At 39.2% G+C, this 24,270-nt stretch overlaps 1 pseudogene; it reads left to right on the top strand.

Annotated features, from left to right (window-relative positions):
- Positions 1 to 20,089: 20,089 nt before the first annotated feature.
- LOC146400836 (U6 spliceosomal RNA) lies at positions 20,090 to 20,188 on the top strand (annotated as a pseudogene).
- The last annotated feature ends 4,082 nt before the right edge of the window (positions 20,189 to 24,270 follow it).

Genomic DNA, 24,270 nt, shown 5'->3' with positions numbered 1-24,270 from the left:
AACCCTAACAGCTGGGGCATCTGGGAAATGTAGTTTTTATTTTCCAACCTCAAAGGCACAGAAGGAATATTACAACTGGACTGGAATGCAAATAGAACATTGTGTTAGAATTAGTCATTCTTTAAATTTTATTTTTTTTCTTCTTATTTCCTTTCTATTCTTTCCAGTCGTCCTTGTTCCATTTTGTCAATCATGGTTAATGCATTTGTCTGTCCTTTTGAAAAGGAAAATGACACATCATTTTAAAAACTTCAAATTTCTTGTGCTAGTATGTTTGAACGTTTTAATTCCCACTATAGGAGAAATACAATCAAGTCCTTAGACTACATTTCCCCAGTATTCTCAGCCATGCAGTCATACATTATCTTGAAGGATAGGAAACATTTATTTTCTTCATCCACATATAATCACTACTAGTTGAATAAATAACTTTAAGACCTAGTGACCCCTTACTATAGCCCTGTGTGGTAGGTTAAGCATCCTCTTTAGGTCTTTCAAGAGAATGCCAAGGAAATTCTCTTCTGTGACTGTCTTCAAAGTGGAACTTAGTTGAACCCTGTAGGCCTTAACTTAGAAGTAAGATTATGTAACTTGATTATGATGCAACTACTTTAATTTAGGTGCAAATACTAGACTTAAATTGTAAGTCTCTGAATATCTATCAGCATAATTTTATGAGATCTGTGGGTTACATGAACATGGATCCAGGCTCTGAATTTCTTGCCATCCACAGTGAGAGCCATGGAAAAACAGCTCTGTGAGGAAGAGCTCTCTGGCTCAGGGGGTCTGAAAGGTCCAAACGTACAGCTATCACTCCATCACTGGAATCCACTGGTAGAGTCACTAGCCCTCTCTGATTTAATGTGGGTTGATGAGTTCCCAATAGTTCCCACATCTTTTTCTTCTGGCAGGCAGCATGTAGAGCACCCCGTCTGAAATGTTAAGAGATTGATTGATTGATTTGTATACTATTCTTGAGGATAAAGAGCTTCTCTTTTCTTCCCAAAATAAGCATAGGGAAATTTAGAGAAGGCATTAAAGACAAAGTTTGTTTTATTCATACTTAGTGATTTAGAGGGGAAAGAACTTGTTCTAAATTCACCTTTGAAACTAGAATATTACTTTCTCACCAGATTAATCCAAGACATTCATACATATGCATTATACTTAAACAATTATCTTTAATAGCTGTGTTTACAAGGCCATACACTGTCATTACTCTCCATCTAGTGGCAAGATGGGTTAATTGAAAGCAAGAAAATTCAGGACACGAGTGCTAGAGCCAAATATTTAAAGAGAACAGTAAATGGTACAGCACTGAATAAACCTCACCACCGTTCTGTTAAATTTTGATATAAATAAAAACTCTATGTAAAATAATCTATGACTATTATTTGATATTGTGTCAGGTCATCTAATTTGGAAATTAAAAACCCATGATGGGTGATAAACAGAATATTCATAACTACAGGCCTTTTCTTCAAAGCATTTCTTCTTAACATTTTAAATAATTCATGACCTTAAAAATCTTAACTGTGGGAATTCCCTGGTGGCCTAGTAGGTAAGGAGTCTAGGACAGAGTATTGTCCCTGCTGTAACTTGGGTTCCTTCTGTGGCTCTGGTTCAATAATCCCTGGCCAGAGAACTTTCCATGGACACAACCAAAAAAAAAAAAAAAAAAAATTTGTATAATTTTTACAAAAGTAATGAATTGTCCTTAATTGTTGCAGGGAGAAAATTTAGAAAATACTTTGCCAAGCAATTTAGAACAAATCAAAATTAGAATTGGATCACTCAGACAAGATATTTTTGGTACAAGAACTCTGCAAGCTGGGGCTATTACTCAGGATATGATGGTATGTGTAACCAGCAAAGGTACCAGGTAGTCCCAAATTAAGCTGACACTCACAGCATTGAACCCACATGGGGTAGTTATAGTGGGCATCTGTCTGTTCCAAAGTGTTCAGCCTTCTATTAGGATTAGCTGGCGTCCATGACATCCGGTTATTAAATCATCTGGGTGTTACTCTGGATTCTCAGGGACACAAGGAAAAATAACAAAGTAGGAGGAACACACATACTAGGAAAAGAAAGTAAACCAACAGCATCTTTAAAGGAAGCCAAATGAACTAACCAGACCAAACAAGAATTTTTAAAAAGCATAATAAATTACCTTAGAGAGCTAAAGGAGGAAAGTGGAAACATGAGTCAGGAAAATCAGTCATGAAGGACCAACTGGAGATACTGAATATGAAAAAATGTACCAGATGAAACACTATAGTGAATACTGTACCAGAAATACTTTATCACTGTTTTGTGTATACTGTTCTTCAGAGCAAATATACTTGAAAAACAAATTAGTGAACTGAAAGATCAGGTCAATGAACATTTCCGAAGGACTCAGGAAGAGACAAACAAAAAGTAAAAAACTGAGAGAAAAGTTAAGACAGCGACAGAACGTTGCAAATTAAAGAATGATGTTAGTGCCTAGAGGAAAGGAGCACAGAAAAAAGTGTTGAAATAGGAGAAATTTCAAATCAGCATTTTGAATCTAATTAATTATATATAAGGCCAAAATAAGTTACTGTCAGGTACACAAAGTCTGAGAAGGTGACACAAAATAGTCCCATTTCAAAACACTGTGGGAGGAAGGGTTTGAGCAAGAAAAAGAATGAATCCAAGAGGTAACTGGGAGATGTGGACAGTGTGGAAGAAGCAGAACTCAGCTTTGTGCTTGGATTAGAAGCTGCCAGAGTCAGGTTTCACAGAAACAGCTTCAGGGAGAGATGAGACTGGACTGCTTCCTTTACCCCAAAGATGTCATGGAGCATAATATGTGTGACACCATTCACTTGTATATCTCTGAGTGTTTATTGGAGGAACAGAGGCCAAAAAAACCTCCCACGGGTTTAATGACAAGTTATATAATTGGAATATCACTATTTCCTATCATCAGTGGTAATATGTAAAATCTGTAACATCTAGTACAGATGGGGCACTGATCAACAGAGCAGACATCAGTCAAAGGCATGGAGCAGATTCCGGGGCGCTCCTTCTTGATTTTCACCTGGGATTATGAGCACATATGGGGCATCTGGGGAGGCATGGGGGAGGGCTCAGGGTAGCTTCTGTTTACCAACAGATATGGAATTGTTCAAAATCTTAATTGATATGATCGGGTATACTGCCCCTGAACAGCAGTGTGCCCTCCTGTTTGCAAGATGTCATGCAATTTTTGGAACGTGCTTTACTTACTTTGTTTTTAAAACAAACCTTGAGTAAATGTTATATGTCTGAGAGTAAAGTGATTTGGCATATTGGAGAGCCTTATCTTCTTTACATTGCAAGTCAGAAAAAATAAATAAGGGATATTGTTATAACAAAGAAGAGAGAATAATCAAAGAATCTTACTCAAGATATTTTCCTGATAAGTCAACTTGGAAATTTTTTCACTAAGCTTATTGAGTTATAAATATCATGTACATTTTCTGTCCAATATTTTATTTTATTTTTTTATTTTTTATTTTTATTTTTTGTCTTTTTTAGGGCTGCACCCACAGCATATGGAAGTTCCCAGGCTAGGGGTCTAATTGGAGCTGTTACTAGCAGCTTACGCCAGAGCCACAGCAACACCAGATCCAAGCTGAATCTGCATACCACAGCTCACGGCAACGCTGGGTCCTTAACCCACTGAGCAAGGCCAGGGATCGAACCTGAAACCTCATTGTTCCTAGTCGGATTCATTAACTACTGAGCCACAGTGGGAACTCCTCTGTCCTATATTTTAAAGAAAGGTGATTTAATACAATGAACCTATTAAGCAAAGCTTTTTTCTTTAAATCTAAAGAATAGTTTCTTCTCATTGCAGACCTAAGCCAAATTGCAGGCTGGTGCCAAGCCCACCAGATCTGAGAAAAGCCACAAGTTCCAATAAACCAATGTGCACACCTATGAGTGAGAGATAAATGTTTGTTGTTATGTCGCTGAGTTGTTAGTTGTTCAGTTGTTTGTTTCATAGCAAAAGACATTCTTTTGTCACTTATTTATTCATCATTCATTTATGCACTAGGTACACACCTATGTGCTAGGCATTGCTATAAAAATCCAAAGCTGGGTTTTTTTTTTTTCTTTATGTAAAAAATTGATTAGAGAAGTTTCTTTTAAATCTAATCAGGAAAAACAAGATAAAATGCAATAAATAACAGCACTCTTGAAGTTTACATTCTACTATTGAAATGGAAGATACATAAATAAGGAGGAGAACCCAAATGATTAATAGGCAAATAGAGTTACGGACTCTTAATGGTAATCAGAGAAGTGCAAATTAAAACATCAGTTAGAAAGTCTGATAATATCATTAGAGATAAGGATGTTGGGAGTTAAACCTCCCATAAATCTTCAGAGAAAGTGAGCTGGTGCAACCATTCCAGAGAACAACCAACAAGTACTTAGTACATTAATTCTACTGACACTCTCTATAGGATGTAGCAGTTACATCCTAGGTCTCTTGCACACATCCCTAAGGATATTTTTTACAGCATTGTTTGGGGGTAATAAGAATGGAGGAAGCCTAGATGTACATATCAGGAGAAGAATGAGAAGTAAAATGAGAGATAGACACGAAATAAAGTTATATGCAATAATCAGAATTAATGTTCTAGATTAATATACAGCTAGGTGAATCTTAAAATATCATAGCAAGTGGAAAAAAAGAAACAATATGAGATTTATAAAAGAATAAATTCAAAGAGATTAAACGCACACACCCAGAAAGCGACACCACATTTATTTCTAAGGATGTATAGGTATCTAAATAATCATAGAAATGACAGGCTAGAAAAGAACCTGTTAAATGCACAAGGATGACAGAGAGATGTGGATGGTGGATGAATGGAAAAAGAAGTGAAATCAAAGTAGGAAATCAAAGAGGCATTGGACAGATGCTGATAATGTGCAGTGAAATGGAGTGTGGTTAATTCCATTTTGTGCATTTGATCATCTAAAAACAAAAATATACAGTAGAATCTGCAGTATGGGGTCTGGGGTAATTTGATAGCATATGAAGGTCAGTGCTTTCTGAGGGTGAGCATATTGAATTCTCAGGCTTCTGATGATTCCTTACTCTTAAATGCTCTCTGGGATAAGAAGATAATGCATATCATAGCAGTTATATTTTAATTCCACTTTAGTTTGGCAAATGGTAATAACAGGGTAAGCTATAAAGCTGTAATTGACACATCTATTTATACTAGTAAATATAAATGTATGAAATATATTTTAAAAGGAAGTGATGAACCATGTTCATCAAAAATTTCATATCTTCATGTGACAAGTATGGTGATATTTTTCATAGTAGGAATTCTTTTGCAATTATCTTGTTAGCTAGTGAATGTGAGGCTTAAATTGCATTCACAGATTTTATTTTATTTTATTTTACCTTGTTTTATTTTTGTCTTTTCAGGGCCGCACCCATGGCATATGGAGGTTCCCAGGCTAGGGGTCTAATCGGAGCTGTAACCGCAGGCCTATACCAGAGCCACAGCAATGCTGGATCCGAGCCGAGTCTGTGACCCACAACACAGCTCACAGCAATGCCGGATCCTTAACCCACTGAGCGAGGCCAGGGATCAAACCCGCAACCTCATGGTTCCTAGTCGGATTCGTTCCCACTGTGCCAAGACAGGGACTCCACATTCACAGATTTTAATGTGTTATCATTAGAAATTAATTCAATTGAAGCTATCATCTTGTCTTTAATTATTACTCATGACTTCAAATGAGGAATATCTTTGGAACTCAGTGCCTCTCAAAATTATGTGTTGTGCTTACTCTCTGCTTTAGATTCTTATTGTCTTGCTTCCTTTGAACAATCACAAAAGAAAAAGAAGGCAAGAGAGTATACAACCCTATTAAAGGAAATGCCTGATATCATATTTTATTAACTGTTGAATGTGAATATTAAGAGGATATTATAGTTCCCTTTCAGCCCAGTGGGTTAAGGATCTAGCATTGTCATTGCTACTGCTGGGGTCACTACTGTGACGCAGGTTCAGTCCCTGGCCTAGGAACTTCCACATGCCGTGGGTGCAGAAAAAAGAAAAGATATTGTGCTTCCACGTAGAACATTTCACTACATTCGATGTGTTTATGTGTTTTAGGATCTCTGACTGCTCCTTAATCAATGGCGTAGCGAATGTCTGTCATGTGACAAAATGCCAATTTTACATTTCAGGGAGTCTGAAGAAGGTCTTTGCTGCTGATTGAAGTGCTTCTGAAAAATTTGAAAAGGTGTATGTGTGTGTGTGTGTGTGTGTGTGTGTGTGTGTGTGTGTGTGTGTGTGTGTGTTTAAGGTGAGGAAGGACAGACGTTACCATTTGAGAAAGAAAAATCCTTATCCTATCACTCAGAGTTGATGATTACACTTCAGCTGTCATCTGTTTTTTTCATCTTCTAACTAATGAAGGTTAGATTACTTATTTCTTTGACTATTTGAACTGAGAAGGAATAGGTTCAGAAAGATTACTTAAGGAAATTGATAATTATGATAAGTTGTTTATATTCACTCTATAAATAGATGGTGATGTTGCTTTCCTCTCTGTTTTCATTATAGCTGTGCTTACTCTTTCTAGTTATTTCATGTAAGTTTTTATACATCTGCATTTCAAAATGATTTGGCTGTTGGAAAAATTAGAATTTTGAAATCTAAAGACAGATGAATGAGCTAACCCTTTGGGATCTGACTGTGTTGCAATTATATAGTCCTGCTTACTTTTCTTAGCATTGGCCTTCTGGTTGCTGATTGTTGTTACTGTTTCTTACCATTTGTTCCCCAAAGAAGTAGAATTTGTGAGACTTGGTCCCTCTCCTTCTGATTTTTTTTTTTCCTTTTTTAGGGCTGCACCTGTGACATATGGAAGTTCCCAGGTTATGGGTTGAATTGGAGCTGCAGCCTATGCCACAGCCACAACAACACCAGATCTAAGCCGAGTCTGTGACCTACATCACAGCTCAAGGCAATGCCGGATCCTTAATCCACTGAATGAGGCCAGGGATCAAACCCATGTCCTCTTGGATACTAGTTGATTTCATTACCACTGAGCCACATGTAAACTCTCCCCCACCCCTTCTGATTTTGATCCATTCCTATGAGATAGGCTAAGACACAAATTCCCTGGTTTACTGACACAGTAAGCAGGTAACTAGGAGTGACATATGGTATTTTCTTTCAGAAGATCAATCATTCAACTCTGAATGTTAATTACTAATGGAACCCTGGAGAGACATTTCCTTTGTTATTCTCTACAGGAGGAAATACTCTTCAGAGACCCACAGTTCTTCTACATCATAATGTAGAAAAGGTAATTTTTTTTTTAATGAAACATCTGAAATTCCAAAATCTCTATGGGCAATAAAAAATAAACATTTTTTTTTTTTTTTTGTCTTTTCAGGGCCGCACCTGAAGCATATGGAGGTTCCCAGGCTAGGGGTCTAATCAGAGCTGTAGCTGCTGGCCTACACCACAGCCACAGCAACGCCAGATCCGAGCTGTGTCTGTGATGTACACCACAGCTCACGGCAATGCCGGATCCTTAACCCACTAAAGGAGGCCAGGGATCGAACCGCAACCTCAGGGTTCCTAATCAGATTTTGTTTCCACTGTGCCATGACAGGAACTCCGAAAATAAACATTTAAAAATTTTGTTTACCTTTTTATCCCCTAAAGTTGTTTGACATAACTCTATATGAATACAGGTGATCCTTCTGCTAGATTAGGAACTATAGCTTCAGTAGTTTGAGAGAAACTATAGAAACTTATCCACATATACTGTATTTTTGTAACTTTGAAGTTATGTCTGCTAATATTCATCAAAGGTTATTGGCTAAAAATGGTATTGTACATATGAGGTCAGAAACCCAGGCTCCCATATCTTAGGTGTAGGGAAGAGCAAGGGCTGAGAGACTCTTGGGCCTGCCTCTCTGCCCTGGGCCATGCCCACAGATGGGGCTGCAGTGGCAGAGCTTCAGCCCCTGAGGAGGAGCTGCAAAGGCAGAAGGAACTGCAGGTGCAGAAGTACCCAGAGGAGGCCTTAAGTGTGAACCTCTCAGACCTGGAAGAAGCCCAGGAACAAGGGAGCCTCTGTCATCATGGGCTACAGTCTGTAGGGGGGCTACAGACTTCCTGGACATTCTGGCCTTTGTGGGTCTCAGATTCCTCCACCCATGATACGGGCTGTAATTACCTGCATTCAGACCCTGGGACCCTTCGACCTCTTACTTTCAGTATTAGGGGCCCCACTTCCATCTGGGTCCAGGAGTTCCCCACTACCCCTGCTTGCTGAGGCCCCAGCACCCTTGGATTCCTCTTTGCCCCTCTGCCTGTAAGCCCTGGAACTGCCTATTCTCAGTCAAGGAGAATAACGAATGAGGAGGAGCCTTACAGAAGTTGAGAGCATTATAAAATGGAGTTCTTCCCAGGGAACATAATCACAGCCTAATTAAACACTGCCCCTGCCCGAAGGGCCATTTCTGCCCAATGAGGTTTCAAAATAGGCTCATACTGGAGGTCTCTATTTGCTCAGTGGGTTAGGAATCCAGCAGTGCTACTACTGTGGCCCAGGTCATTGCTGGGGCATGGGTTCAATCCCTGGCTCAGGAACTTCCCATTGTTTCAGGATACAAAATTAATACACAGAAATCTCTTGTGTTTCTTTTTTCTTTTCTTTTTTTTTTTTTGTCTTTTGTCCTTTTAGGGCTGCACATGTGGCATATGGAGTTTCCCAGGATAGGGGTCTAATCGGAGCTGTTGCTGCTGGCCTACGCCAGAGCAATGGCAATGCCAGATCCGAGCCACATCTGAGACCTACACCACAGCTCACAGCAACACCAGACTCTTAACCCACTGAGCAGGGCCAGAAATCAAACCCACAAACTCATGGCTCCTAGTCGGATTTGTTTCCGCTGCACCATGACGGGAACTCCATCTTGCATTTCTATATACTAACAATGAAAGATCAGAAAGAGAAATTATGGAAATAATCCCATTAACCATCATATCAAAGAGAGTAAAATACCTAGGAATAAACTCACCTAAGGAGGCAAAAGACCTGTACTCTGAAATCTATAAGATGCTGATGAAAGAAATGGTAGATGATACCAACAGATAGAAAGATATGCCATATTCTTGGATTTGAAGAATCAATATTGTCAAAATGACCATACCCCCAAGACAATCTACAGCTCTAGTGCAATCTCTATGAAATTACCAATGATATTTTTTACAGAACTAAAACAATTTTTTTTTAATTTGTATGGAAACACAGAAGATTTTCAATAGCCAATGTAGTCCTGAGAAAGAAAAATGGAGCTAGATGAATCAGGCTCCCTGCGACTATACTACAAAGCTATAGTCATCAAAACAGTATGGTACTGGAACAATAACAAAAATATAGATCAGTGGAACACTATAGGAAGACCAGAAATAAACCCATACATCTATAGTCAATTAATCTATAACCAAGGAGATAAGACTATACAATGGAGAAAAGACAGAATTTTCAATAAGTGGAGCACTTATGTAAAACTGGAGTGCTACATGTAAAAGAGTGAAATTAGAAAACTCTAACACCATATTAAAAAAAATTCAAGATGGGTTAATGACCTAAATGTAAGATTGGATTCTGTAAAATTCTTAGAGGAAAACATAGGCAAAATACTCTTTGACACAAACTGTAGCAATATAATTTTGGATCCACTTCTTAGAGTCATAAAAATAAAAATGAAAATAAACAAATGGGACCTAATTAAATTTAAAGGCTTTTTAACAGCAAAGGAAACAATTAAAAAAAAAAATGAAAGGACAACCCACAGAATGGGGGAAACAAAGAGACCAACAAGGATTAATCTCCAAAATATACAAAAAACTCATGCCACTCAATATTAAAAAAGCAAACAACACAATCAAAAAAAGGGCAAAAGAGGGAGTTCTTTTTTTTTTTTTTTTTTGGTCTTTTTGCCTTTTCTAAGGCCGCTCTCACAGCATATGGAAGTTCCCAGGCTAGGGGTTTAATCAGAGCTATAGCCACTGGCCTATGCCAGAACCACAGCAACATGGGATCTGAGCCGTGTCTTCAACCTACACGACAACTCATGGCAATGCCAGATCCTTAACCCACTGAGCAGGCCAGGGATTGAACCTGCAACCTCATGGTTCTTAGTCAGATTTGTTAACCGCTGAGCCACGACAGGAACTCCAAGATGGAGTTTTTGCTGTGGCTCACCAGTAACTAACCCAACTAGTATCCGTGAAGATGCGGGTCATAGATGTAGGTCATAGATGTGGCTTGGATCCCACATTGCTGTGGCTGTGGTGTAGACCAGAAGCAGCAGCTCCAATTCAACCCCTAGCCTGGGAACTTCCATATGCTTCAGGTGCAGCCCTGAAAAATAAAAAAATAAAAATAAAAATAAAAATAAATGAAATGAAATGAAATGGCAAAAGCTCTAAATAGACGTTTCTCCAAAGAAAACGTATAGATGGCAAAAAAGGAAAAGATGCTCAACACTGCTAATTATTAGAGAAATTCAGATCAAAAGTATAATGAGCCATCACTTCACACCAGTCAGAATGGTCATCATCAAAAAGTCTACAAACAACAAATGCTGGAGAGGGTATGAAGAAAGGGGAACTCTCCTACCCTGTTAGTGGGAATGTAAGTTGGTACGATCACTGTGGAAAACAGTATGGATGTTCCTCAAAAAACTAAAAATAGAATGGCCAAATGGTCCAGCAATCTTATTTCTGGGCATATGTCCAGAGAAAACCACAATTCAAAAAGATACATGCACCCCAATGTTTATTTTCAATAACCAAGACATGGAAGCAACCTATATTTTCACTGACAGGGGAATGGATAAAGATATGGTACATGTAGGAGTTCCCATCGTGGCGCAGTGGTTAATGAATCCAACTAGGAACCATGAGGTGGCGGGTTCGGTCCCTGCCCTTGCTCAGTGGGTTAACGATCCGGCGTTGCTGTGAGCTGTGGTGTAGGTTGCAGACGCGGCTCGGATCCCACGTTGCTGTGGCTCTGGCGTAGGCCGGTGGCTACAGCTCCGATTCAACCCCTAGCCTGGGAACCTCCATATGCCGCGGGAACGGCCCAAGAAATAGCAACAACAACAACAAAAAAAAAGACAAAAAGACAAAAAAAAAAAAAAAAAAAGATATGGTACATGTATACAATGTAATATTACTAAGCCATAAAAAAGAATGAGACAATGCCATTTGCAGCAACATGGATGGACCTAGAGATTATCATACTAAGTGAAGTAAGTCCAACAGAGAAGGACAAACATTGTATATAACTTATAGGAGGAATCTTTAAAAAAATGATACAAATGAACTTATTTACAAAACAGAAACAGACTTTGAAAGCAAATTTATGATTACCAAAGGGGAAGGTTGGGCAGTGGGGGGAGAGAGACGGATTGGGGGTTTGGGACTGGCATGTGCACACTATTATATATGGGATGGATGGTCAATAGGGACCTGCTATATAGCACAGGGAGCTCAACTTAATATTCTCTGATGATCTATATGGGGAAGAAATCTGAAAAAGAATAGGCATGTCTGTGTATCACTGAATACTTTGTTGTATAGCAGAAATTATGACAACATTGTAAATCAACTTTACTTCAATAAAACTTTAAAAAATGGAACCAAAAAGAATATAAAACACACAAAAAAAACCCCCAAAACACAAAATATGTTCAAACCATGACTGCTGTTTCTTATTCTCCTTTTGAATGGAAAATTCATTGTGGTTATCTTATTCCCTACTCCACTATTGTAACTACAAAGGTGTTTGAGTGTAGATCACTTACTTGTCTTTTTAATTCACAGGTCTCCAGAGCCCGGGGCATCACATCTTAATTAGATAAGAAGGACTACATGTCCACTGGAGAGCCTGGATTGTGACATAATGCAGTTAGTGATGAAAGATTCTAGGTTAGTGATGGGGGTAAAAGTACTTCATGTGTGGGAGGATGACTAAAACAGATAATGAGTGGCCAGAATGGAGGACTGCAGCAGACACTGACTACATGCTCACTAATCTTATTTCCTCCTCTTGGGACTATGGGAGCGCTATAGTTCAAATTGTCTCTTGTGGTTAGATCATCTAGACTGCAGCCATATGACTTATGAAATGTGAAACAAAATGGACTCACTTATTTCAAGATTTTTTTTTTTTTTTTTTAGAGCCATACCCACATCATATGGAAGTTCCCAGGCTAGGGGTGGAATTGGAGCTGCAGCTGCAGGTCTCTGCCCTATGCCACAGTCACAGCAATGCCAGATCTAAGCCATGTCTGCAACCTACACCACAGCTCATGGCAATGCCAGATCCTTAACCCACCGAGCAAGGCCAGGGATTGAACCTGCATTTTCATTAATACTAGTCAGGTTCATTAACACTGAGTCACAGTGGGAACTCCTCAAGGGATTTTCCAATGGAGCTAGGAGTCCAGTAAGGAGGTAAATTTACATAGTAAGGCATTTTTGAACTGGGCCAAACCACAAATATTCCAAAGACTCTGCAAGAATGCATGTGACTTGTCACAATAACAGATTTTTCCCTCTCTAGGTACAGCCTTAGCACTCAGTCATGTTTAGCCAACACTAGCTTCTGCCTTCAGCGCTTCTTAAAATTCTTTGTAATGCAAACCTCCCTTCTTTGCCTTTAAAAAATCCTGACTTTTCCTCCCTATGGACACAGGGTTGCTACCGGACTCTGTGTGTCTGTGTTTCCTGAATTGCAATCCTTTGATCCCAAATAAACACCTTTTCGCTTAATTATAGAATGTGGACAGAAGCCCTTTGTGCCACTTGGAGACCAGGCTCCTTAAGCTGCCCTTCATAATTGTTTATGCACGCTCTCCACTGGTCCAAGTCTGTAAGCAAAGGATTCTGAGAGTGGAAATTTCCTGAATCAACATTTGGAAGAGAGCTGCTGAAGGGAGCTGCCAGACTAACTTTGGATTGTGGCTTTGTCAGGTCACTTAGATTTTGAAATGGCAAAGAGAGTAGCTGTCAGATTCAAAGATATAATACATGGAGTTCCCTGGAGGTCCAGTGCTTAGGATTCAGCATTTTCACTTCTGGGACCCAGGTGTGACCTCTGGTCTGGGAACTGAGATCCCCCATTAAAGCTGCTGCACCCTGCAAGGGGGAAAAAGTACAATACAGAAGAAATTTTTTGAGCACATTAAAAAATATGTAGATAGTAATAAGTAATCCTTGTACAGTCTGAATTTTTTTCTGTTGGAATGTCGGGGATCATATTAAAGGGGATTCTTGAATGTCTTGGAATATAGCAGAGTACTTTCCAAGTGTAGATAGAATCGCCAGTGAAGAAATAGACATTGTGGACAAAGAATGTCACCTGCCATTCCAGTAAAGAATGAATATTACCTTCCATCAAAGCCATTGGCCCCTGGAACTGCCCCCAACAGTGCACCCTAAGGGTAATTCAGGATGGAGCAAAACAGGATACTGACCCTAGAGAGTTAAGATACATAGCAAAGGAACAGTTTCAATGAACCTGGATTCTTGCATCTTCCCATATATAGAAAGGCTCTAACATCATTAACCTGAGTTGCCTTTTTTATGATTAGCAGTAGTCTTGATGTTTGACCCCTTTATTTTTTTCCCCAGCAAAAACTTCTAGATATCCTGGCTCCTCCTTTGCCTCTTTGGAGCAGTTTCCTTAGAGCAGTCTGAGGCTATAGTCCTCAGTAATGTCCCTAAATAAAACATAATTCTCAACTTTTAGTTTGGGCATTTTCTTCCAGTTGTCAGATAGCAAAATGGAAATGAAGAATTAGCTCTTCAAAACAGGATAAAAACCAGCAACAAGCCAGGGGAAGATAAGAAGTAGTCTTAGGGATCCCCAGGCTTCGGGATGGGATGAAGGGAGGTGTTGGGAAGTCATGGAAGTGACTGGGAAAAAAAAAATCTGTGGAGGGGAAGGGACTTTTAGTGAGTCCCATGGGTGGGACTTATGTGTTACCTGTAGCTGTTTTACTGAAGGAACAGCTTCAGGACCAAGGAGAACATGAGGCTCAGAATTGCTCATCTAAGACATGAGTGGTTAAGAACTCCAAGGAAAAACTTTAGTCAGTGCATAACATGATAGAAATCTGATTTTAAGGGAAGTGAATTATTAGAAAGTTTGAGGAGAAAGAAGAATCAAATTTTTGAAAGGGAGTCAGATTTGCTGACTTTTTCATCTTTAACAGTTTCTCTAGAAATAAATTCCACACATATTTTATATTTCACGACACTTGCCACACTTCCCTTTAAAATGTATCCCATTCATAAGGAGATAAATTTATTCCTTTTTTTTTGTCATTCCTAGTGTGTAGAGCACTCCAAGTACACTGTATACTATGAGTGTAAAAAGAACAAAGATTTTAGTCTTTAAAGAGTTTGCAATTCATTTAAATAAAATCTGTATCATAGCAGTGATCTCTGTACTCAGCAGTGAAGCTAGAAGGATAAGTAAGTTACAGCTCGCACCCTCAAGGAGTGAACAGTCAATTCTTTAGTAGGGCTATTATTTTTTACTCAACTCCACTGTGTGCAGAATTTTCCCCACACCACCAAGCAAGTTCCTATCACCAGCTGGACGTCCTGCAATTCAGTTCAGTCCTGATACCATCTACCCAGAGATAGCATCAGATTCCACAGGTTATGAGCTTAGTCCCACAAGCCTGTCCTCCATTTCAGATGCCAATTCCAAATGCAGGTTGCCCCTGTGCTTCTGACTGACTGCCTATAAATAAGAAGTTTCCATGCCCCCTTGGGTTCGATTGACTTGCTAGATCAGCTTACAGAACTCAGAAAATGAGTTTACTCGCTAGATCGCCAGTTTATTATAAAGGATAGTTTTAAAAATATAAATCAACAGCCAGAAGAAGAGATACAAAGTAACTCCTGATGTCCTGGAGTTTGGTACCTGGCATGGTGGCATGTGGAAGTGTTTTGGTTCAGCAACCTGGAAGTTCTTCCAACCCTTTCCTTTTGGGTTTTTGTGAAGGATTCATTACAGAGGCATGAATGATCACTAGCCTTGGATGACTGAACTCAATTTCCGGCCCCTCTCCCCACCCTGGAAGGCAGGAGGTAGGACAAAAGCATCCAACCCTCTAATCCTGTGGTTTGTTCCCCTGGCAACCAGACTCCATCTTTGGAAGATCTAGGGGTAGTGTAAAAGTCACTCATTAACATAACAAAAGACAGGTTTTTTTCTGTTTGTTTGTTTTTGCTCTAGCCACTGAGGAAATTCTTAGGGTTTTAAAAGCTCTGTACCAAGTCTGGGGATGAAGACCAAATATGTATTTCTTATTATAAATCATATCATCACGACAACCTAGATATGTAAAGATACTGATATAATCCAGTGAAATGGCATAGTGGTTAAGAGAATAGACTTTTAATCCAAATTACCTGGGTTCCAAACCAGGTTTTTAGTTTACTGGGTGCAAGACCTGTGAATAGTTCTTTAACATTTGTTTGCTCAATGGGGATAATAATAGAACCTTCCTCAGAGAGTTATTTTGAAGTTTGAGTTAACATATCTAAAGAACCTAGAACAATGTCTAGCACATACAACTACTACATATATAAACTATGACTATAACAGAAAAATCTGTTACTAAACCCAAGCTCATATGCCAGGCCCACAGTGAGCCCAAACAATGTGAAATGTCAGAGTTTGGAGCAGAGAAAGGTTTATTGCAGGGCCAAGCAAGGGGAATGGGCAGCTTGTGCTCAAAAGACCTGAACTCTCCTATGGTTTTCAGGAAAGGTTTTATAGGCAAAATTTGGGGGCAGGGCTGCAGGGTGTGTGAATTTCTTCTGATTGGTTGGTAGTGAGGTAACAGGGCTGTTCCAGGACTCCCGTGCTCAGCCTAAAGTTACCATCCTCCACCCTGGTCAGGGCTGTAGTTCCTAAAGAACTCAAAGATATATTATTATGTGTATTCCTAGCGGAGGAACCAGGACTGTGCCCCATGGCTGCACTATTTCCCCACCTCTTTCGGTTGTGCCCAAGGCATGCAGAAGTTCTCTAGGCCAGGGATCAAACCCAAACCACAGCAGTGACAATACTAAATCCTCATCAGCTCGACTACCAGGGAACTCCTGCACTATGGTTTTTTGACTGCTTTTTCTTTGTCTCTGCATTCCCTCTCTTTCCTGATTAGCAACTGTTTGATTGTGCCTTTTGGAACTCAGGAAAGGTCTAGGAGATTGAAGCCTTTTTGCTATAAACTAGAAATGGGGGGCACAGAAAGTCTTTTGTACCCAGGAGGGCTCCACGGGGTCCTGCTTGGTTTCAGACTCACATTTTTGACATTTCCTCTCCATGTTACTAGTTTTAAAACTTGTTCAACCTAGGAGTAACAACTCACGTGAGGGTTTCATGGTGGATACCAAAGCTTTGCCATGTCCCCTCATGCCCCAGCATCACCCCCAGTTTCTTGTTTGCAAGAAAAAGATTTCAATCTCCTAGACCTTCCCTGAGTTCCAAAGTGCAGATTCAAACATTTTCTAATCAGGAAAATGAGGGAATGCAGAAACAAAGGAAAAGAAGTTAAGAAACAGCAGAGCAGTAAGAAAGCAGAGTCCTAGTTCCTACTCGAGGAATATAAATAGAAATATTTCTGAGTTCTACAGGAACTAAGGTCTCTGCTGGGGTGGAGGATGGTAACTGCGTGCTGAGACCCCAGACTGGTTGCAACCAGCAGGCTGATGATGGAGATTCCTGGATCACCACCCTGTCACCCCACCACCAACCAATCGCATGAAGGTCACATACTCTGCAGCCTTTCCCCCCAACTTTGCTTATAAAAAGTCTTCCCCGAAAACAAAAGGAGAGTTCAGGTCTTCTGGGCAGAAGCCACCCATTCTCCTTGCACAATCCTTTCTCTGCTCCAAGCTCTGATGTTTTGATTTATCTGGCCTCACTGTGCGTCAGGCATAAGGACTTGCTTTTGGCAACAAAATGAGTCAACGGCATTGTCCAATGGCAGGAGACAAGATGTCTAAATCATACAGCAACCTTCCACTGATCAGTTTAGCTAAAAGAGTACAAAAGCTCACACACCATCTAAGAAGCCCTTTCCAGGTAAGAAGGGAATGATTTGTGAAGCCACTGAAAAATGACTGCCTCTTCTTTATAAGATTTCTTTGCCTATCGAAAATGAGAAACTGTTAATTTCTCAATTTCATTCCCAGGGAGGTTAAAGATTCCAGAGATTACTGTGAATGTGTTTGCACAGCATTTAGAAGATTATAAGAAAAGTGAAGAAAGCTGAAGAGAAACACCTGTTTTCGACATCCGCCCCGGGGCTTTGTAACCAAAGCACCACCCGCTTCTTTTGGGGGTGACTACACCCTTTTTTCTCCAGGCATTGTAGTCTCTCCTGTATATATATATATATATATGAGCATTTGTCTCTCTGACAAAGTTTCATTGTCAGGGAGTTTCTAGATAAGGATCTCTGAGTTAAAATCCCAAATTATATGCATCCATCTACCCTTATGTTATAATTACTCTCTTGAGGCTTTTAAAAAAATAACTACACACATCAACAGTTTCACAACTGCTTAAGTGAGTGGTAAGATGAGTAGGCAAACTCCTAGGGAAGTTACACAGATGACCACATTGTTAAAATGTTTATTTTTCATGATGGCATCAAGGGGCAAAGTTTGAAGGTTACATCAACATAATGCTACTGGCTTGGCACTTCAGAACAAAATTAAAGGGATTTGTCAGGGTTGTTGCCTTAGCTGTATGCTACCTACTTTAGGGTTTTTCCTCAAAAGAACATCGTGAAGTATTTTGGGTGGACATTAAATAATTTTTCCTTTAAGAACCACAGCTTAGAGTTCCGGCTGTGGCTCACTGGGTTAAGAACCCAACACAGTGTCCATGGCGATGCAGGTTCAATCCCTGGCCTCGCTCAGTAGGTTAAGGATTCAGTGTTGCCACGAGCTGTGGCATGGTTCACAGAAGTGGCATGGATCTGGCATTGCTACGGCTGTGGCAGTTGGTGTTCTGATTTGACCCCTAGCCTGGAAACACCCATATTGCCACAGTGTGGCCCTAAAAAGAAAAAAAAAAAAAAAAAAGAATCACAGCTAAATCTGGTATTTGCCTTATTATGTCTTTATATGATAACTAGACATCAATAATTTATTTCTCTATTTTCACTTTAGTCAAATATTTCCCAGAATGAAATTAGAAGAAAGGAATTTCCTACATATATGTAAAATCAGTTATGAAACAACACACACCATAGATTATTAGAATTGAGAAAGAGCATAGAGATATCAACTCTACTTTAAAAAAAAAAAAATAGTTTCTTTTTTTTTTTTGTCTTTTTAGGGCTACACCTATGGCATACGGAAATTCCCAGGCTACGAGCTGAATCGGAGCTGTAGCTGCTGGCCTATACCACAGCCACAGCAACGCAGGATCCAAGTAGCATCTTCAACCTACACTACAGCTTACGGCAACCCAGATCCTTAAACCACTGAGGGAGGCCAGGGATCGAACCTGCGTCCTCATGGATGCTAGTCAGATTTGTTTCCACTGAGCCACAATGGGAGCTCCTTGACTTTACTAAAGAGTAAATTAGAGTAAGAGTAAATTATTTGGTCAGGAGATGAAGTGATTTGCACATTCTGGTTACATAGGAGTTGCAAGTTTCCTTAAGTCGTTTCTGGGCCCTTTATCTTAATTTCTAACTCACATTAACATTATATAAGTGATCAGACATTTCATGGAACAGCCCTTGATACTGGGAATAAGCTGGGCTTCCCTTTTCATATCGCATGCTTTCAAGCTGTCTATCTTTCTGGCCAGGCGGAGGCTGGCACTTGGGTGACAGCTCCCTGTAGTAGTAGAATTGGTGAATTGCCGGAAGCTTACTTGCCTGGACACAGAACATCCTTCTATATTAGTATGATAATACTTTTGCTTTCATTAGCTCATCATCTTCTTTTCTTTTTTCTTTTAAGGGCTGCACCTGCAGCATATGGAGGTTCCTGGGCTAGGGGTCAAATTGGAGCTATAGCTGCTGGCCTACACCACAGCCACAGCAACACCAGATCTGAGCTGCATCTTTGACCTACACACAGCTCATGGCAACATTGGATCCTTAGCCCACTGATCTAGGCCAGGGATGGAACCCATATCCTGATGGATACTCGTCAGGGTCATTATCGTTGAGCCACAATGGAACTCCTGCTAATTCATCGTTTTTAAATGGTGTACTTAGGCCCGTTTATTGTGCTCTTGTCACAGAGTCCATCTTTATGTACTCCCAGCACTCAGGCTAAAAAAACCAAAAATTTCATCACCAAGGTCTTCTTAGAAATAAAATAACTATTACTTTTTCTTGTTTATTATAAACATTTGAAAAATACATTAAAATAGAAAGAATAAAATGGAAGAAAAATCACTTGATATGACATAATCATGTTATTTGGAGGAAAAAAATTTGTGTTTGTTCTTAACCTAGAAATAGTAAATAAGTGTTCATTGTAGAAACTTTGAACAATACTGATCATCAAAAAGAAGTTAAAAAATAATCTAGATGTGATGTAGAAATATCCACTGTTATATTACTGTGCAGTATTTTTGTTTTCTCTCTCTATTAATTTGGGATTTGATTTTTTCAGATTTTGGGGGGTTTGTTTTTGGTCTTTTTGTCTTTTCTAGGGCTGTAACCATGGCATGTGGAGGTTCCCAGGCTAGGGGTCTAATCAGAGCTGTAGCCTACACCACAGCCACAGCAACGCAGGATCCGAGTTGCGTCTGCGACCTACACCACAGCTCATGGCAACACTGGATCCTTAACCCACTGAGCAAATCCAGGGATTGAATCTGCTACTTCATGGTTCCTAGTGGGATTCATTAACCACTGAGCCACGACGGGAACTCCCAGATTTAAATAATATCAAAATAATAATTAAAAAAATACAAACACTCCAAAGAAAAATGCAAGCAAGCCTAGTGCTTGTTTCCACTGTAAAAATGCTAAATTTGGAAGCATCAGGGAAAATTAGCATAGCCTCTGCTAAGGATGACACAAATTTGTGAAATGTTATTTTTAAATTACATAAGATAAATATTACACCTCAATAAAAGCCCAAGCCTACATTGTCTCATAACAAGGCTGATCCTTAATAAATTATGACAGTGAAATAATCCTTTTAGACATGGTGCAATTGCTATAGGTGTCAGGGCAGATTTGGCGACAAAGGCTCCTGAGCTGCGGAGCGGGTACTCATCAGCTTCACTGACCATGGGTGAGGCTTTTTGCTGTGTTCCACACCCCTGCCTCTTTGCAAGGTACATCTGAGGGCAAGATTCTTCTTGACTTAACTACCTTTCTACTTTTGAGTTGCAATAAAGTTATGTCACCATGGGTTCTGTCTTCTTCCTTCCCATCCTAAGATTAGAATAAGAGGATTATGAGGATATTAAAAGAGACCTCCAGGTGGAAAGCATTTGGCCTTGACGTCATGTAGAAAGAAGAGGTTAAAGAGACAAGAACTCTATTTTGCACTGTTTTTAAAAATGAAGTATAACTGATTTACATTGTTGTATGAATTAATTCCTGCTGTACAGCAAAGTGATTCAGTTGCCTGTAAAGGCATATGCCACATGTTGGGGTATATATACACTCTTTATATATATATATATATGTATATACTCTTTTTTCGACGTTCTTTTCCATTATGACTTATCATAGGACATTGAATGTAGTTCTCTGTGCTGTACAGTAGGACCTTGTTGTTTATGCCCTCTGTGTAATAAGAACTCACATCTGCTAACCCAATCTCCCACTCCATCCCTTCCCCATCCCCCACCTCCCTGGCAACCACAAGTCTGTCCTTGTGGAGAGACAATAATTCTAGAATTGAGGAGTCATAAAAATAGGTGGAAGGATTTCCTTTCAATCTTCTATTATTCAACCAACAAACTGTGAAAATTTGCATGGTTTTTAGGATGAAGAATTTAATACTAGAAATGGAAAACTAGAGGCTGGCTATGACCTCCAAGGTTTAGGGGACTTATTTGCTAAACTTATTCCCTAAATGCCATTTATAGAAGTAGGGGAATGCATTTTCTTTTAAGAAAAGCAAGCTTGGCAATATCTCAACTTTTCCTTAGGAATCAGTCAATTTGATTTTCTATTTCTGATTGTCTCAGATGCTTAAACAGCATCCTTTTATAAAAACCTCTCCAAGTGGTCATCTGGATGAAGCAGGTTTCATTGTCTCCATTGAAAGTGAAGTAGTGCCTTCTTTGCAGCACTCAGATGGTCAAGGCTTCCCCTCCCACCCCAGATGAGAGACATTAATATAGAAAAAGTCTGCTACTCTGATTTGCAATATTTATAGAAACTCCAATTTTCTTTTTAAAATATTTTTATTTTTGTTTCTTTTAGGGCCGCAGGCAGCATATGGAGGTTCTCAGGCTAGCGGCTGAATCGGAGCTGTAGCTGCCAGCCTACATGATGGCAAATATTTCTAACGCATAATTTACTATGACATATTTCTCTGGATACAAGCCTTTGTTGTGTGATATAAATGAATATTTTCAAATCATTTTTCAGGAGAAATAGCACAATATATGTACCCATAGTACTTAAGACCAAGTCACTCATTGCATATGTGCTGTACGAGGCAAGTTTCCTGTAAAGGCATATGCCACACATTGCAATATTTGCCAAAGTTAGTTTCTACAAATTATTATGCATTTGTCATGCCTAATGAGAGCTTGTGTATACACAAGAAGATGTGTCAGGACCACCTGGCAATTAATCCATTAAAAATATTGATATACTGCTTTTTAAAAAAAGTGGGAGGGGGCAAGGCATAAAATTTTAATATATATCTCTTTCCAGTGGAAATAAAAGATATCAAATTATTCTGAAATCCAGATAAGGATGTAAATTGATGAGTAAATCATGCAGGATATGTGAGAGAGAGTTTTCAAGTGAAAGAGACTTGAATTGCTTTTTTCTTTTCCTTGGACAAGACTTATTAATGATTTAGCTGGTTCCTAGCTATGCTTCATTTGAGAGCAAAAGACATCTTGCCATGGACTGTAATTATTCTCATTTATCCTACTCCTTTTTTAGTAGGTTGAAACTATCCTGGGATGGTTTTATAGCTCACCTATTTCTTGGTGAAATTTTTTAAGGGTTTTTTTTGTTTTTTGTGTTTTTTTTTTGAAGGATATTGTAAATTTTTGTATCAGGAAGGAGTTTTTTTGTTAAGTGGCAGGAGTTTTGTTTGTTTGTTTTGTCTTTGTTTTTTGGCAATGCCCTTATTTAATTTTATCCATTGTTATTACCCCGCAATGCCTGTGCCTCTCTGGCAGCAACCGACACTTAGCTGCCAAGGTCAGATTACCATTCCAGGCCTGTATACCAAGTGTATCTAAGGGCCCTTCTGGGCTCCTGTGGTAATGGATAACCTCAAATTATCTTGCTTTTTCTTTTTTCAGTTTTTCCACTATTTCTTTGCATAATCTCTAAAGTTATACATTAGAAAAATTTGAGAAGATGGGGAAAAAAAAAAAAAAACCAAACTGGAATGCTTGGGTTTCCTAGCACTCCTAGGAAAAAAACAAAAACAAAAACAAAACAAAACAAACAAAAAAAACCCCAGACTGTATAGAAAATAAATAGGAAGGAATCATGTCAAAACATCATTGGATTAAAGTTTCCTCCTCTTTCTTCTTTTTCTCCTTCTTTTTCTCACTTCCCCCTCCTCATATTTCTTCTTTCCCTTCCTTCAAATAATTTCTGCGATATCCAGGGGCAATGGTTACAAAATATTCTAGTCCTAAGAAAAATATACATTCTCCTCTCTATAGAAAGATAGAACTGTATATCCATAGGCTTGCATGTAAAGTTTTAGGAGACTGGTTTAAAGCACAAAACTGTTGTGTTAGGTCCCTGCATTAAAAATATTTCTTTTTTTAATTATTACTACTCAAATGAATTTATCACATCTGTAGTTGTATAATGATCATAACAATCTGATTTCACAGAATTTCCATCCCACAGCCCAAGCACGTCCCCCACCCCCCAAACTGTCTCCTCCGGAGACCATAATTTTTTCACCCCACATTAGAAATATTTCTAAGAATAAATATTTGTTGCATGAATAAATGACTGAATCAGTAGCTTGGTGTGTTCCAGGTTCTGTGCCATTCATTCAGTGGATAATCTCAGCAATGAAAAGGATGAGAGAAGTAGCCTCCTAAAGAGACACTTACGGTAGGACCTCATGGTAGCACCCAGCTCACAGATTCCACAGACTGAGGGGAGACTGAGACCTGAATCCCAAATAGTACCTAATGCTTGGTAGCTGGTGTAAGCTTGGATTTTGTAGAACAGGGCTGATCAGAGACTCTCAGTTTAATTATGCATTCCAGGTACTTCATGTTTGAGATGTGTTACACTGTGTTGGTGGCACAAATACTTGTCCAGTACTTCAGATATGCCCTATGAGTGCCAGAAAAGGAGTGAAGGTAGAGAATATTTCATTTGTCAATATTCCAAAAACAATTGCTTTAGGGAAATTCATGAAATAGTTCACAGCATCCAGTCTCACACTATACTATCTATTTCTGATTATAGCTGATGTTGAAACCCCTAAGCTTAATCATCAGTGTTTCCAGAAATAAGTAAAATTTCTCCCTGAATTAACTGATATTTATGTATTTATTAAATATGGTTCTCCATTGCTTATCCTTTGAACTTTTTAAGCATCAGATTCAAAATTAATATGATCAGATTAATGAATAAAATTTAGTCCTATCTCTTCAGCATTATAGGGACACTAGGGGACCACACAGAACATTATTATGTTACATCCTTATTATAGGAAACATGGGATAAAGATGGAAGACTGGGGACCATGTTACCATCTGCATTGTTCCCCCTCATGATGTGCCCTGACTGTGTGCTGACTTCCTGACACCGTGTGCCACTCCTTTGGAATACATAGGCCTAGCACTGTTGGAGTTAATGACTGTCAAGCCACTACTATAGGTATTCTTTCACTAACACCTTTAAATAAATTTAGAACTCCTCATCGCTGTACTTATTGTGTTCCCAATATCTGGTCATCATTTCATTTCCCCTTCCCTCTCCACTGTATTGGGAAATGGTCCTTC

This window comes from Sus scrofa, chromosome 8, assembly GCF_054392235.1.
Source record: "Sus scrofa isolate SSC_HxYL_T2T_F1_AM1 chromosome 8, Sscrofa_HxYL_maternal_Yorkshire_Landrace_v2.0, whole genome shotgun sequence".
Lineage (NCBI taxonomy): Eukaryota > Metazoa > Chordata > Mammalia > Artiodactyla > Suidae > Sus > Sus scrofa.
This window is presented reverse-complemented; position numbering and strand designations above follow the sequence as displayed.